Here is a 17,893-nt window from a genome sequence, read left to right as displayed (position 1 = left end):
GACATCTTTGAGAAATATTGTCTGAAGATGGCTTTGCTTTTCATCATGTTAGCAATGGAGGATAATATTGTTACCAAGTAACATAATGAGAATTTGCATTCTCTGACAGTATCTGAATCAATATCTTGAATCTTGTTCTAGTAGATTTTATTTCCCCTATTTCGAGGCCGCCAGGAAGACACACACCTCTAATACAGTCTTCCTCAAAGTATATGCCTTGGAATACTCATTCCTTTTGATGTTAACTGACGTTATATGGGGAAAAAGGCCTATGGTCTTCTAAGTTTGGGGGAAAAAAACTTAATTAAAATTAAATTAGACGTTTCCAACAACTGATTACCTAAGAAAACCTTTGGTCTACAGTGTTTCTCAAACATGTTTCACAATGTAACCCCTATGTCATTAAATATACCATAGGACCAGTGCTCCATGGAACATTCTTGGGGAAATATTGCTTTAAAATTTAGGAAATTGATATAAATGACAAGATCTGTTGTACATTTTTCACAATGATAGCAAAATAAGGACGTTTGAGCTAATGGAGGAAGTGTGGCATAAAAGGACTGTTGAACTAGCCTAAAACAGTTGACATAGAATTAAGCATAAATAATTATCTTGAAAGTAAAATTGGGTAATGTATTCTTCCTTGTTGTAGTCATCTACTAATTCCCGTGTCACTGTTCCTCATTCCTTGAAGATTTAGTTCCTGGCTCACTGTCCTTCTCTCCAAGACTGATGTGTCCTAATTCTGGGTGATTTTAAGGCCACATAGGTGTCCTTCCAATGCTCTGACTTCTCACTTTCTTAACTTCCTCTCCGTCAATGATCTTGTCTCCCAGTTTTTCAGCCATGTCCTCCCATGGTCATACTGTGGACCTAGTCATTAACAATAACTGTTTCCCTCAGTGATCTTGATTTCAAACATCCCGTCCTCCACCAGTCCCCCAACCCCAACAAATAAATGTTTAACTTCACCTAGACATTCCACTTCTCTGCTGCCCCGCAGTTCCTTCACATCTCACATCCTTCCTTACTCAACGTAAATAGCCTACCCTATCATTAAAATCACCCATACGCTCGCCTCCCTTATCCCTCCTCCTTGCCTTGTTGTACTTAGCTGTGTAAGTCCCAGAGCCTTGGTCTGCCTGTTCCACGCCTGCAGCTGTCCAGCTGAACACAGCAGTTGGGGGAATACCCAGTCATGGTCACTGGTCTTACTTGAACTCTTAGATTGCTAACCTCAGTGGGCCCCTAGTGTTTTCTGGCAACTTGGACAGTTAATTCCCAGGAAAATATTTAAGACACATTTCTCTTTAAACTTCCAGTTCTTCTTCTCCTATTCTCCCTCTCAACTGATGACCCTGTTTCCTTTTTCATTGATAAGCTAGAAATACCCCAAAGAGAGCTTCCATAAGCTCCCATCACATCTGCCCATCCACCTGCACCCGTACCTTACGTTCTGCCTTCTCTTCTTCCTCCTTGGATGAACTGTCCGTTCCACATCCAGTCTAAAGCTTAGCTTGTAGTTATGTTCTTAGATTCCATCCTCTCATCTGCTCAAGGATATTGCGTAGCATTTGTCCCTTCTCTCCCCTGCATTACGGATTCCCTCCCCCCTTTATTTAAAAAAACTTAACTCCCATTTCATCTAGTTACCACTCCATTTCATTTCCCTGTTTCCTTTTACACAATTCCTCAGTCTTTACTTTCTTTCTCTCCATTCTGTCTTGATCCCATTTCCGTCAGGCTTTGGTTCTCACCATTCTACCAAAACTGTCTTGAGTGCCACTGATGACCTCCATATTGCACATCCGGCAGTTAGTTCTCAGTCGTCATCTTACTTGACCTATCAGTAGCATTGACCCAGTCGATCACACTTCTCCGTGAAACACTTTGCCCCCTAGTCTTCCGAGTCTCCGCATTTTCCCAGCTGCCCTCCAGTTGCCATGACCACTCTCATTGGTCTTTCTTGCAGATACCTCTTCATTGCCCTGACCTCCCAACAGTGGGTGTCCCAGGGCACAGTCCCTGCACTGTTTCTCTGGCTACACTCACCCCCTAGCTAACCTCATTCAGGTTTTAACGACATTTCTATGCTGGTAACTACCAAATTTGTATTTCCAGTATGAACCTCTCTCCTGAACTCCAAGTTTAAATATCCAACTGCTGCGTGTCTGGTAGGCATATCACACCCAACGTGTCTGCAGCTGAGCTCCCTGCTCCCAACCAAATTTTCTCCTTCCTTAGTCTTCCTCACCTCAGTCAACGGCAACGCTATTCCTCCAGTTGCTGAGGCCAGACTCTTTGGCACCATCGTCATCTCTTCTTTCTCTCACCCTCTACACATCCAGCTGTCAGGAAATACTATCAGCTCTACCTTAAATATATCCAGAAGATGACAGCTTCTCTGCCACTACCATATTGGTCCAAGTCTTCAGCATCTTCTTATTAAAATAGCCTCCTAACTGGCCTCCCTGCTTTTATACTTGCTCCAAACAGCAGCCAGATAAATTATTTAAAACTCTTAAGTCTGCTCATGTTACTTTTCTGCTCCAATGACCCAGTGCCTCTCTTCACAGAGGCTTTTCAACTGCTACATGATATGGGCCCCCATGACCTCTGACCTAACCTTTTACTGCTCCGCCTCACTCACTGCCTTAGCTACACCAATATTCTTGTTCCTACATCAAGTTTTACAGAAATAGCCACAGAACTTGCTTCCTTACCTCCTTCGGATCTTTGCTAAATTGTCGCCTCCTCACCCACACCTTCTCTGACCAGCCTAGTTCAGATTGCCACTGTTTCTCTCTGCTTTACCCTCCCTGCACTTCCTCTCTCTTCAGTATTTTATTTTCTTAATCACCATCTGATGAAAAGAAAATATACATATCTGATGTATATTTTACTGGTTTGTCTCCCTTCAGTCGAAGATGAGCTCCTCAAGGGTAGAATTTTTGTGTGTTTTGTTCACAAAGATGAGAAAGTGAGATGGGGAAAGGGAGTGTGTGGTGGTTACTGACTGTGCCTAACATGCTCTTCTCCTGTTTCTCCTGACCACAGAGATGGGTAAGTGAGTCCAGCTGAGGCAATCTTTGTATCTTATCCTTCTGGGATCCTAGTCCTGGGGTGAGCGTGTGATCCTCGCCAGGGCAACCAGAGTTTTCCCTGAGATTTTGACTTTTCTGACTGGAGCTGGCAATAAAGACATAATTCATGTCTTGTCATGAATCCCCTTAGCTGTTAACAGACCATTAGACAAAAGATAAATACAGCCGTATACTATAATGACATAAGGAAAGACTGCCATACTACAGGCATACCCTTTACTAATATGAAGAACAAGACTATCACTATTGGAACTCTAGTCTCAAAATAGATAATATAACAAGTTTTTAATGCTTTTGGAACACTCACAAAAATTGTCCATATACTAGATGACAAAAAATTAATGATACAAAAAGAATATTAGAGCAGATACAGAGGACAATCAGAAAATTTTAAGTGAATACTGTATAAAGTTCTACTTAAATAAACTTTAAAATTTTGTGTATAAGACACTAAAGAAGGTTATTTTGACCTAGGTTGCCTCTTTGACTGATGAATTCTTCCTAATGTTCATGCAGTAGTTACTTCAATGCTATGTGACTTCCACAGCTCAGAAAGATAAAATAGATACATTTAAGAGGGTTATATAACCCTCATTAAAACCTAATAGTGAACACAAAAATTTTAAGATATTTACTGTCAGTTATGAGAATCAATGTAAGATCTGCAAATAAGATTTTAAAAAGAGCTATCTCTGACCAAATAGGACTTACCCTCAAGAGTACAAAGCTGATTCAATATTTGGGAATCTTACGCGCAAACTACATCATATCAGTAATTTTTTCTTAAATTTGAACTCAGAGTCCCATGGAACATTTAATAACATTTAGCAGCGATTTCTGATAATCTCTTAGGAATCATACTTCCTTACTGTGGTACCAAATATTTGTTTTCAACCATTATCACATTTCTTATTAACAGCAAAACCCACCAATATTTCCACCAACATCAGTAGTAGTGACATGACATCTGGTAACATGGTTGATTAAGTTCTCACCAGTGCAGTGAGACAGAAAAGTAACTAGTTATGAGAAGAGGAGATAACACTAACATGTTATAGGCGATATGATGATAGACCTATACCATCCTGAAAATCAATTATAGAACTCTTAGAATTAATGCAATCCCATGAAATAGGTAAATGATAAATATACATTCAATGGCAATAATTAGAACCTTAAGATAATAGCTTCATTTTTGTTGGCTAGAAAGAAACCAACATACCAAGAATAACTCAAAGAGGAAATGTGTATTTTCAGAATTTTCTCCAGTAAGTGTACATAGCTTTGTTACCAGAAAGTAAATAATAAGATCTTAAGAAAGCAGAATATAAGTTTAAAAATCTTGTGCTGGAGATCAAGGGGCCAGCCTGGTGGTGTAGTGGTTAAGTTCGGCACGGTTCCACTTTGGTGGCCCGGGTTTGTGGTTTTGGATCCTTGGCGCAGACCTACACCACTCATCAAGCCATGCTGTGGCGGCATCCCACATGTCAAGTAGAGGAAGATTGGCACAGATGTTAGCTCAGGGCTAATCTTCCTCACCAAAAAACAACAACAACAAAAATCTAGCGCTGGAGTTCATGCTCAGCTGAATTTTGTCAGTTGTAGGCTTTCCCAGATAACTCAAAAAGAAGTCTGAATGCTTGATTCGAGAACTTTAACTAGATTAAATATGATTAAAAAGCAACTAAAATCTCAATTATCTATTATTTCTAAGTATTGCTGGAAGGAAAACTAGGTTTGAAATTTCTTTCAAGAATATACTTCATTTTTGGGCTGGCCCCGTGGCTTAGCGGTTAAGTGCGCACGCTCCGCTGCTGGTGGCCCGGGTTCGGATCCCGGGCGCGCACCGACGCACCGCTTCTCCGGCTATGCTGAGGCCGCGTCCCACATACAGCAACTAGAAGGATGTGCAGCTATGACATACAACAATCTACTGGGGCTTTGGGGGGAAAATAAATAAATAAATAAAATCTTTAAAAAAAAAAAAGAATATACTTCATTTTTTTTTCAGTGTTTATTTGATTAGAAGTTCTTGGGTAAAAAATGAAGAGATCTTGATACTTTTAGTAAGTGGTTCCTAATACCATTTCATTACTGAGAATTTGGAGTGTTCTATTGGAATTTAGTTCCATAAGCTCTCTTTTTAAGAGCTATAAATTAGGGAGCAAACAGCATGGTGGAGAGCACAAGTTTCAGAACCAAGTATAGCCTGGCTTGAATCTGGCTGCGATGCCAATAAGTACATGACTATGAGCAAGTTAATGAACCTCTCTTAGCCACCGTTTGTCTATTTTTTTTGGTGAGGAAGATTCTCCCTGAGCTAACATCTGTGCCAGTCTTCCTCTATTTTGTGTGTGGGACACTGCCACAGCATGCCTGACTAGGGGTGTAAGTCCACACCCAGGATCCAAACCCATGAACTCAGGCCACTGAAGCAGAGTGCACCAGACTTAACCACTACACCATGGGGCCAGCCCCACAGTTTTCCTTTTATAAAATTGACATATTGATAGCTGTGAGGCTTATGAGGATTGAGGTGATAGACCTGGCCATTAGGAACATTCAGTAACTATTAATCCTTTAACTAATCATATATTGCTCAATATTATAAGCTTGAGATACTAGTAATGTTATTTTACAATATATTTTATAGAGAAAATAATCTTTTATTATTTATATCATTATATATAGTAAATTTTGAAAAATCGTATATTTTTATGGAAAAGGACATGACTAGGAGACATAGGCTGCCCTCTAATGTGACCCCAGACAAGTCACTTTTTGCATTTTTAAGCTTTTAGATAATCTCTACATCTTAGCCATGTAGAGAGGATGAAATGAGATAATGCGATAATGTAGATTTGTCAGTACTTATTTGTAAATATACAGCACTAATGCAAATGTAAGGATTTGGAATTTCTTGCTGAGGGGACTTCCACCATGAGATCTAGCCATGAAGAATTGGATCTTTTTTTTTTGGCCTTAAACAGCCAAAAAAAAAAAAAAAAGAAACAAAAGAACATAAAATATATGAAATGGAGGTTTTCAGACATTGGACAAGAAGTGGCGTAAGACAGTGAATCCTGAGAGAAAGGAAACAGATGATGTGCCCAAAGCCACAGTGTGAGAAGGGGAACCCAGACACGGCCCAGTGGTCACCCTGGATTGCGGTGATAGAGTTGGGCATTCAGGGAGGCTGAGGCAGCTAGAAGTTGCAGGACAGAGCACCAGAGGAGAGAGTTGCACAAAGAGAGCATTCTGGAGGTCTTCAGAGGGTTTGCTAAATTGGTTGAAAACAGTAAGCCCACAAATCTCAGAAGCTCAGTGAATACCTAGCAAGTACCAAAAAATGAAGAAAATTACACCAAGGCATACCATAATCAGATGATTTAAAACCAGTAATAAAGAGAAAGATTTTAAAGCAGAGAATAAAAACATTGTAAATTTAGGGGAACAGAGAATTTAGGGGAACAGAATGACAGCAGAGTTTTCATCAAAAGCAATGAAAGCAGAAGGCAGTGGAGCAACATCTTTAAAGTAATGAAAAAAACCTGTCAACCTCGAAATTGATAGCTAATGAAAATATCTTTCAAAAAAGATAGTGAAATAAAAGCTTTTTCAGACATACAAAAGCTGAAATAATTTATCACCATTAGGCCCACACTATAAGAAATGTTAAAAGAAGCCCTTAGGAAGAAGGAAAATAATATCAGATGGAAATAAAGAGCACCAGAAATGGTAACCACCTGGGTAAATGTGTAAGATGTTTTTATTTAAATCTTTTTTAGGGCCAGCCCTGTGGCTTAGTGGTTAAGTGTGTGCACTCCGCTGCTGGTGGCCCGGGTTCGGATCCCGGGCACGCACCGACACACTGCTTCTCCAGCCATGCTGAGGCTGCGTCCCACATACAGCAACTAGAAGGATGTGCAGCTATGACATACAACTATCTACTGGGGCTTTGGGGGAAAAAAATAAATAAAATTAAATCTTTTTTAAAAAGATAATTTTTTAAACACAAATAGAATATAGTTGGGGTTTATAACATATAAAATGTATGACTAATTGCACATAGGTCGGGAGGAGAAAAATTGAAATATAATATCATAAAGTTTTTATCCTATATGTGAAAAAGTATAATATCTCTTGAAGGTATGTTGTAATAAGTTAAGGGTAATACTATAAACCCTAAATCAACCACTAAAATATCAGAACAGAGAGTTATAAGCCAAAGGAGGTAAAATTAAATCAGAAAAAATAGTCCAAAAGAAGGCAGGAAAAAAAAAAAAGAAAACAGAACAGATGGGACAAATACAAAACAAGTAGCAAGATGCTACATTTCAACCTAACCATGTCAATAATCACATTAAATATAAATGATCTAAATACTCTAGTTAAAAGGCAAAGAATGTCAGGTTAGATTTTTTTAAAAGACAAGAATTAATTAAATGTTGCCTGCAAAACACTTCATATATAAGGACACAAATAGGTTATAAGCTAAAGGATGGAAAACAATATACGTTTTAGCTCTAACTGAAAAAAAGAAAGCCTGGAGGGGCTATATTAATATCAAAGTAGAAATTAGAACAAAGAATATTGCCAAGGATAAAAAGGGTTCTTTCATAATGATAAAGTGGTAAATTCATGAAGAGGACATAATGTTAAATGTATATGCACCTAATAATACAGTTTTACTATACATTAGGAGAAATAGACAAATACAAAATTATAGTCAGATTTCAATACCCTTCTCTCAATAGATAATAGATCAAGTGGATAGAAAATCAATAAGGATATAGAAGACTGGAACAGCACCACCAACCAACTTGACCTAATTGACATTTATAGAACATTCTACCCAAAAGCAACAGAATACATTCTTTTCCAGTGCACCCAGAGCATTTATCAAGATAGTTGACTTTTTTTCTTACCCAGCATATGATCTAATTTAAAAGGATTTAAATCATATAAAGAATGTCCTCTGGGGGCCGACCCCGTGGCGTAGCAGTTAAGTGTGCACACTCCACTGCTGGTGGCCTGGGTTCGGATCCCGGGTGTGCACTGATGCACCGCTTATCAGGCCATGCTGTGGCGGCGTCCCATATAAAGTGGAGGAAGATGGGCACGGATGTTAGCCCGGGGCCAGTCTTCCTCAGCAAAAAGAGGAGGATTGGCATGGATGTTAGCTCAGGGCTGATCTTCACAAACAAATAAATAAAAAAGAATGTTCTCTGACCATAATGAATTAAATTAGAACAGAAAGGTATCTGGAAAAATATCTTGTAACTGAGCAACACACTTCCAAATAACCTGGGGGCACATTCTAGGCCATACAAAACACTTTAAATTTAAAAGAATAGAAACATAGAAAATACGTTCTCAGACTACAACAGAATTAAATTGGAGATCAATAATAGAAAGATAGCTGGAAAATTCTCAAATATTTGGATATTAAACAGCACACTTCTGAATAACCCACGGGTCAAAGAAGATTTCTCACAAAAAGTTTTAAAATATTTTAAACTGAAAGAAAGTGAAAACACAGTTTATAAAAATGTGTGGGATGCAGCTAAAACAGTGCTTAGAGGGAAATTTATAGCATTAAGTGCATATATTAGGAAAAAAGATTTAAAATCAGTAACCTAAGTTTCCACCTTACGAAACTGGAGAAAGATAAGCAAATTAAGTCACAAGCAGAAGAAAGTAAATAAGAAAAATTAGAGAAGTCAACACAATTGAAAATAGGAAAGCCGTAAAGAAAATCAACAAAAAGAAAAACTGGTTCTTTAAACAAGATCAATAAAATGATGAACCTATAGCCAGGCTAACCAAGGAAAAAAGAGAGAAGACGTAAATTACCAACGTCAGGAATGAAAGAGGGGCCATTACTGCTGATCTCATGGATATTAAAGGGCTAGTAAGGGAATACTACAAATAACTTCTGCCCACAAATTTGATAACACCCTTGGATGAAATGGGCCAATTCCTAGAAAGATACTTAAAAACTATCAAAAGTCACTCAAGGAGAAAAAGATTATCTGAACACCCCTATTATCAAAGAGATCAAATCAATAGTCAAAACAAAAATGAAAACAACCACCAAAAGAAGCCTTTCAGTAAAGAAAACACCAGGCCAAAATGATTGCACTGGTGAATTTTACCAAGTAACCCATGTGATGAAAAAGAAATGAGAAGAGAAATTGGAAAGTATTTTGAACTGCGTGAAAATGGAAACATATTTCCAAATAACTAGGATGCAACTATAGCAGTGCTTAGAGGGAAATTTATAGTACTACATGCCAATAATAGAAAAGAATAGCCTCAAATTAATGGTTCAAGGTAAGAGAGTATTAAAGTTGTCTTCAAATGTCTGAATGCCTTTATTGAAAAACATATTTGTTTCATGTTGTTGAAGACAAGTAGGGGTGGTTATAAAAAGGTGACTCTTAGCTCTTCATAGTAAAGAAATAACCATCAGACTTCCCCAGCTGTGGGCTGAGTTTCTTTAGCAAGACACGTTCCTTTAGATATTTTTAAGGGTTCTTTCCAACTATCAATTTCTGAGATAAATGGTAGTGAAGGAAAAAAGTATTTCTCAATGTTAACAGGCCTATGGATTAACACATACATTTAAAATAATGTGTTATATTGTAGGTAATGCGATATAAGAATGAGCAGTAATTTTAAAAACCACAGAACCGTAGAATTGGAAGCAGCCGTAAATAGTGTCTAGTTAAACAGCAGTGGCCTCAACTCCTTGCCTTTAAATATCAAAGCCTTGGATAATTCTTTTTTTTTAAGGGGGGATCCATTTAAGTTTGCAAATCGACAAAAGCAGTGAAGGAGAACTAAATCACTAAATGACACATTCAGAATTCAGAGAAAATCTCGTCAAGCTCAAGGACAATCAGGAATTATTCTAGATGTGCTTGCGTACTAGGTAAAAGGTTAGATAAACGTCACCTTCTCTCTAGCTCTCCCAGACTTAGTGGCCTCTGTCTCCGTCTTCCCCCAGTATCCCGTACACTGTGTACTTTAGCATCTCCATACCACCATCTGTCTATAGGGTGTTATGAAAAATAACACGGGAGTCAAAAATAAGGTTTGCCATTTATCACTGGCAGTCTTTTCTTGTGCTAGAAAGTTATCTGTTTTCTCCTAGTGAGCAGTGTGAGGGTCAAATGAAAAAAGATAACGTATTAGTTCTTTGAAAACGTTAAAGCACTAGCTGTATGCAACAAATGTTCCTGTTATGTATTTTTCTCTTCATGTGGGCAACGGTCTGTGAATTTCTGCCTAGCAACAATACATTTCTACTTAAAAATGGTTAAATGGCAAGAAGTTAAGCTGATTGTACAGAAAAACCACGTTGCTGCTCTATAGCAACCAGGGATTTGCCTCAATTAGCTTTTTTCAAGACAGTTCAATTAGTGTTTGTATTTTGTATAGTAGCTCATCTTTTATGACAGTTTGATATTGGTTTATTACTTGGCCCCATAAAATCCTAGACTCTAGTGCTAAATTTTTAGTGCTAGAGGGAATCATCTAATCCAGAGGCTGAAAGTTAATTTTTATGTCTTTTTATTGAAACGGAAGCATTTTTTTTCCCCTTTTAACACGTTTTGCATTGGTTTGATTTTCCACATCAATGATCATAGTTCCCATTATTGAGCACTTGTTGTTATAGGCTAACACGGCTCTAGGTGCTTTGTCCAAGTTATCTAATTTGATCCTTCACAAACCCTGTGAGAGAAGATATTATTCTTCTTTTATAGATGAGGAAACTGAGGTTCTGAAAAGATTAATTGCTTAATTTATAAAACTAAAATATAAATTTGGATCGATCTGACACTGGAGTCCAAACTCTTAAGCACTACCTCATTGAATGAAAGTGGTACAGTGCATTAGGCTTGGAAATAGACATGATTACTTGTTTACTATAGCTGTAGTGAGAGAACCTCAGTGAATAATTAGATACATATGTGGTAGCTAGGTACAATGGAGATAGCATGAGATTTAGAAACAGAAGACTAAGTTGTGACTCTGCTAGTTATTACTTCTGTGACTTTACTTCTCTTGAGCCTATTTTCCTCATTCAAAAATAGAAATTAGTAAAACCACCTGTCTCAGATGGTTGTGGTGAAGGTCAAATGGATGTTCCTAAGAGCTTTGTAAATGCTTTTGAAAAGTATAGAAATGGATCGATGAGTGTATTTTGTCATTTGCCATAGCCTTTCTTTAAGGTGCAAATTTTCTGAGCACTTTTAAAAAATGATTTGATTTATAGGAACTTAGTGAGTTTCCGGGGCAGCTCTTTGGAATTCTGTAATTCCAAAGTGACCTATTATATAAGGAGGTTCTGCTCATAAGACCAGCTTTCTTCGATGAGATACATAGTTTTGGGGGAATGGTTGTTTCACAATACCTTGTAAAGGAGTTCTTGACAGATATGTCTGTCTCTATTTTGGAAGAGTTGGAAGACAGAGGCCCGAGGTCAGTCAGCGCTAGAGTCAGCTTTGAGGTTCCTAATATAACTGTCACACTGCTCCTACTAAGAAGCTACTTTTTCTGTGCAGTTTAGAGTTCTGTACTTTCTAAGTACACTTCTGTCCCAACCTGAGAGTAAGTGAATGTCTTCTCTTTGAGGGCTGTTCAGCATCCTATACAAAATGGCATCTTTGGCAGTCAAATTAATAATCAGTGGATGGGTCCCCCATGTCAGCACTGAAGCTCATAAGATGGGTACGTGGGAAGGTTGTGTTCTGTGTCAGGGAATGAGTCCTCCATACCTTTCATTCCAATATTGTTTATTTTCTTTTTGGTTTAGGAATTTTGAAACTTAACCCGTGTATTCCCATGTTGACTCAGGATTAGCAACAGAAGTGGCATGGAGCACAATAACAATGAACGCATTTGGTTACAGGCTTTCACGAAGGTTGTGTCCAAGAAGCAGTTCAGAATTCAGGGGAGGCTCTGGAAACCTTTTAATTATCTCTGTTGGTGTAGGTAACCAGTCAGCACGATCCATTTCCTTTCCTAGTCCCTCTTGTGATCCATCCCCCTCGAAGCTCATTCACACACAGATTGTCATTCACACACAGATTGTCCTCTAAGAGCTTAGATGACCAGTTCGGTGATTACCTAGCTCACATCAAAAAGCTAACCTTCTCCCTCTCTTCACGTTTTTGTTTTGCAAACAGAATTTACGAAAACGGACTCTCCCTGTTGGTCGAGTGGCCTTCGCTGGAGATCGGGCCCAGGGAAGCCCTAGGAATTACGGCTCTGAGTTCACCCTATGGTGGTAGTTGACAGGGCGTGAACAAGAAGGGCTGCTCATAGGGCCGTATGCCTATCAGTGTTAGAACTAGTCGGTTGAGAATAAAGCATCCCCAAGAGTTTGGGTACAGTGACATGAAAGCAACGCAGATTAAGTGAGACCATCACTTGTGGGGCTGCGGGATGGAAACAGAAAGGGAGAGTGAGCCAGCGAAGTTTATTTATGGAATGTCAGGGGGCCATTGAGGCTCAGCAGGCCCCAGCAGCGGAGGACTTCCCTCCGAGCTTGTTTTCTCCCTCTGACCTTGGATGAACTAGCGAGCAGTATATTATGCCGGGCGATTGTGCTGGTTTGTCATGGTTAGCATTCTGGACTGTCACTGGAATGTAGGAAACGGATGAGTTTGAATTGAACCATGAGGTGGTCTGCCGGGCCCTCTCCTGTCTCAAGGAAACCTGTCGCTGTTTGTCTGGGCCTGGCCTAATGAAAGCAATGGAGGGAGCTCGAGGTGGGCCTTTGATCTCTTTGTTGCGGCTGCTCCCTGGGAACTCGCTGAAATCAATGCCCTGTTTTCCTGAAGGAATGAATGGCTCTGCCTAACTAGCTTTGTGAAGCCGTGGGGGCATTCACTGCCTCTGTTTATTGACAGCTGAAAAGGAGCACATGGGGTGGAGTGTGGACCTTCGTGTGAAAACCAGGCACAGGGAAAGTTAGACCTCAATTTAACACAGAGGAATTTGGAAATTCACCCCAAAGGAGACGGTGGTTTCTCATGCTTACGTTAGAATTACTCAAGTTTGGGGCTAGTGTGTCATGAACAATGGGGGTTCTGTCACAACCGTGTTATAAGTAGGAATATGGTATGCATAATAAATGATGTTAAGTAGAAGTTGATTCAACACCCTCCTCCTTTTTTTAAACGGAGAAGGAGAGACAGACAAATATTAACCAGGATATCATCAGGTGATTCTTTTATTTTTGCTTTAGGAAGAAAAAATTGATAACTTAAAATAAGCCTTATTAACATAATGTTACTAAGTCTTTAGAGTGTGTCTTTCATTCATTTATGTTTCAAAACAGCTTTGAACTCTCTAAGTTTCACTCCTACTAACTCTTCATGCTCTTCTGGATTGTGTGTGGTGCGTGGGAATATTACGATAATATGTTTATTTTTAAAAACTTGTGTTCTTGGGACATTGTAACTGGAAGTCTGCATCAAACATAAATAAAAGTGACTAATAGACCAATATAGCGCTCACGATTAGAGCTGTTCATAAATCCTAAAATTACTGCCTTACTCTTGAGAACACAGGAAAAAGTCTTGAGTTTATCACAAGGAGCCATCACCATACCTTCTTTTAGGTCTCCCCTGGCTTGCCTGATTTCCCAGGAAGAATTTATGGCTTCTTCCTCCGGCCCCCAGCCCTTTGTGCACACCTCTATTATAGCACTTAACACATTGCCCCACGGCTCTTTGTTTAGGTGTATTCTTTTAGCTGGAAGTAAAGCGGCTGTGTCGTATTCATTTTTATATCTCCAAGCCCAGCAAAGCTCTTGGCTCCGGGAATGCCTGCTGAATGAATGGGGGTTGATGGCTCCCTGTACATTGCTTTGAATGTAATTACTTATCCAGGTTTCGACTGCAAATACTACGTTTTAGGAAAACCCGATTGATCTATTGTGACCTGATTGGTGCTTTAGCTGTTTAAACTCTTTCCTTTATGGAGAATTATTAAACACTTTTTTGATTTGGCCAGTTTGTTGGGCAATCCATCAGCCTCGGAACAGGAGGCATAGAAAGTGTCTGGCGTTGTCCTTTTCAAACCCAACCTCTCTTCTCTAATATTCTTTCCTAAAAGTAAACCTCAATACAGTGTTTAGATATTTTCAGCAAGAAGATAGAAAAGCTTTTCATTTAGGGTTCTGTATACTTTCATTTGACCAGATTTAGTGAATGAGTTGGATAAAGCTTCCATTTTATGTGATTTAATTCTATGACATAAAGTTAAATAATGCAAAACCAAACATCCTTTGGCAATTTCTTTAACCCGATTTACTACCCCTGGGTGTTATGAACCCCTTATCAAAGGAAGCAAACAAACCCCTTTACTTCTCAGTGAGAAGTGGAAGGGAAATTTTGATTCCAAAGGGCTAATAACTACTGTGTTTTCACAGGACCCTACGACAAGCCCAATTTCTGAGCTATTTTCAAGTTAAGACCTATTTCTTTTTAAACCAGAGCCTTAAGTAGGAAATAGTTGTCAACATTCTTTGGGAAAATAACATCTTAAAATCATAATGGAAAATTTTAGAAAATGTGGGAGAAAAAGGTAAGTAAGCACACAAGTACAGGAACAGGCTCGTATTTTATTCTCCATGTTATTTGTGTTTTATTTTTACCACCAAGATTATTTTTGAAGAAATCTATTTGGTTTTCTGTTTCAGTTAAAGGTAGGGATGAAGCTTAAAATACAGGTTTACAAACTGGTGAGTGATGGTAGCAATCTTGTAAAGGAATGAGCATTTGCGTGGGTCCTACAAATTTGATAGACTCAGCAAGTTGTGATTCTGAGATTATAGATTTCTTACGAAACAGGAAAATCGCTATGGCCTTGATCATTGATAGACTCTCGCCCCCAGAAGTATTAACTTGTAGATAAGAAAGCAGTAAGCATAGCACTTCGGTTTTATAACTTGGCTGCTCAGTCTTCCCGGTTCTGGAAGTAATTTCGTGTGACGTCATACCCAAGTAGGGAGGGGTCGGGGGTGGAAGGAAGAGTAGGAATCCACACTTTTCCATTTGATTTTCAGCTTTTAGCGCTGAGGCATATCTTTGTCTACGTTGATAGAAAGAACTATATACAAGCCAAGGAAGTGACGGCAGTTCAAAATTGTGTTCTTGCTATTTTTGTAGAATCAGATAACCTCAACTTGCATGTATCCTCCGTTAAGAGAGCCTTTTTCCCAGGACTGAAGACTGCAGTAATATCCAAGAATAATTGGAAGTAATGTAAGAGTCAAACCCTCAAAATAGGTTTGGGATCGACATATATTAGGTCTCTGTGTTTGTGTGTGTTTATCTCCATAAGCAAACTGCCTAGTGGAAAGATACCAGATACCTCCCCCTTAGACGGCTTCCCATCCATCCAGACGGACCAAATAAAGCAGCCCGAGTCCAGGCTTATCTGCTCAGTGAGAGGGAGACGTCCTCCTAATGCGTTAGATTGAATTACAAGCAAGACTGTTCTGAAATACGGATTTAAAATTACCTTCATTGGGTGTGCTGACTGTCACCGCGTTCTGTCCTCCAGGCCTCTCCTCTTGGTAGTAGCCCTGTCTTTGAAAAAAAAAATTGGAGTTCAGCGAAGGTGTTTTTTGTTTTTTCGGATTTTTCTTTTTCTGGTTTTTATTTGCGTGTCTGTCTTTTGGCCTTTTAATGGCCTTTCCTTACTCTTTAGTAGCCTCCTTCCCCTCCTCCCCACTTTACCCTCAGCCCTGATCAGGTACTTGTTTCCTTTTCCCAAAGGATAGTGTTCTCAGTTGACACTTTTAAAAGGTTCTGATCATCGTCTGATTGATGCCTGAGGCTGTGAGGTATTTTTACTTGAATTGGGGTCTCCGGAAAATAATTGCAGATCTGCGCCCGCTCCTTGCCTGCCAGGCTCGGCGGTAGGCACTTACATTAACTCATTTAATCCTCCAAAGGCTCGTGTGCTGTTGGTACAATTATTGTGTCCATTTTACAGGCGGGGAAGCTGAGGCAGAAGGACATTAAACAGATCCTATGAGGTTCCTAAGTGGCTCCAGGTGGCACCTGGATTCGCATCTCGGCATCTGGCCCCGCCACCCACGCTCTTGGCCACATCAGTGTTGCCTCCCTAAATCGAAAAATCCTTTAAGACCTTCAAGGCGTGCCTCTGGAATGTTGGGATATGGCACTACGGCCTGCTGACGGAGGCAGATTTTTGATCCTGGCATTCCTGCATTCATATTCTGTATATAAATGTCTACTTACACAGTACCAACGTGGTTTTTCTCAGTGCCCTTTTTTTTTTTAATCTTTTGATTTTTTTCCTCCCTCTAGGATTGCTCTATGTCTGATGTGGCCTCTGTTTTATGTCACATCTAAAACTCCTCTGTACTTCACACATAGAAAGGTAAGTATGCCTCTGCTAAACCTTCTGACTTCTGCCCAGTCTGCTCAGCCCCGTGGTCAGCCGTGAGGCTGTGTTCTCATCCTCGCCTACGTTAGGGCGCACGCCAACCTTCGCCTCTTCCCAGCACAGGGCATTATGTTCCAGAAAACACTCGCTCGCAGAGAATTTGCATTTGAGGAACTTAAGGCCTTGAGGGACAAATAGAATTGAGGGACATGGAAGCCTATTTTTCACTGTTTAGAATAATCAAGATAACATGCTAAGAATTGTCATTGATATGTATTCTATTAATTTAGAAATAAGGGATATGATATAGTTGATTTTTATTTATCATGACTTGCTTACTAGAAACTTCGTGATCTCTCTCTCTCACATTTTAAACAGATGTTTTAAAATTGTTTTATCTTAAAAATAAACAAATACTAGGGAAAAATTTGGAGTGTTATCCTCCATTTAGAATCCTATTTAGTACGTTACATATATTACAATTCAAAGTCTCTAAATCTTGCTCCTAAAACCGTAATATGAGGTGATTCTCATTTTGCATATATTCTGTCCAAATTGCCTAAAGTTGTGAAATAAATGTGCCCCTAAATCCAGTGTTTATTTGGGGGAACTCACGGTTGGCAGGATCCTCATATTTATCAGAAGTTTTTGTTTCTTATCATTCTCCACCATACTTGTGGAGATTATGGTTTGTTTTAACAACCTATTTCAAAATAGTAACCCCTAATTCCAGCCTTAAATTTCCTATCCGACATTTTGGTTGTTTTTCCCCATAATGTGTTAGTTCTCTGTGTAAGCCCGTTGTCTTCTTCACCCTAAAGCAAACCTCTCCCTGTTTTGCAGCTTCAGTGCTAACAGTGTTGCTTAACCATAACTCTTGGCCTCTCTCCACACATTTTTTTTGCAAAATATTCTTGACTGTAATTGCCATAATTTTTTTTTTCACTCTGGCCTTCTTTTTCTTCTATCTCACATTTGAATTTTTTTTTTTCCCCCAACCTCTCACTAGATAAACCACTTTCAATTTATTTTGCTCTTGGGGCTCTTCTAGGAAGAGTATCCACAGCTGACCAGGTGCAAGGCCAAATTGAAGAGGATATTAGATATGCGTATTCTCCACATATCCTGTTCTCCAAACGATTCTAATTGAAAGTAGTCCACTTCCTCACCAACACAATCAAAGGAAAATTCTAGCAAAATTCAAAAATGCCAGAATCACTTCTGAATATCACTTGGGTAACTTTGTGAGACATGTAAGACCAATTCATGCCAGGCCCGTTTGTAATTGTTTTCTCTAATTGAACATGGTATTGCCATTAAAAGCACAGCAAATAATATTACACTGCTTA

General features: G+C 39.1%; 1 protein-coding gene across 6 annotated transcripts in view; it reads left to right on the top strand.

Annotated features, from left to right (window-relative positions):
• Positions 1–17,893, top strand: part of PLAGL1 (PLAG1 like zinc finger 1) — a 113,565-nt gene that overhangs the window by 65,947 nt on the left and 29,725 nt on the right. For all 6 annotated transcript variants that reach the window (XM_087425174.1, XM_087425178.1, XM_087425177.1 and 3 more), the window contains exon 3: positions 16,466–16,538. The gene's annotated coding sequence lies outside the window, so the exon portion shown is untranslated. The remainder of the gene's footprint in view (positions 1–16,465; positions 16,539–17,893) is intronic.

This window comes from Ceratotherium simum, chromosome 38 (genome assembly GCF_057802395.1).
Source record: "Ceratotherium simum simum isolate JZ-2026a chromosome 38, ASM5780239v1, whole genome shotgun sequence".
NCBI classification, from domain to species: domain Eukaryota; kingdom Metazoa; phylum Chordata; class Mammalia; order Perissodactyla; family Rhinocerotidae; genus Ceratotherium; species Ceratotherium simum.
Note: the sequence above shows the minus strand (reverse complement) of the source record. Positions and strands in the feature narration are given on the sequence as shown.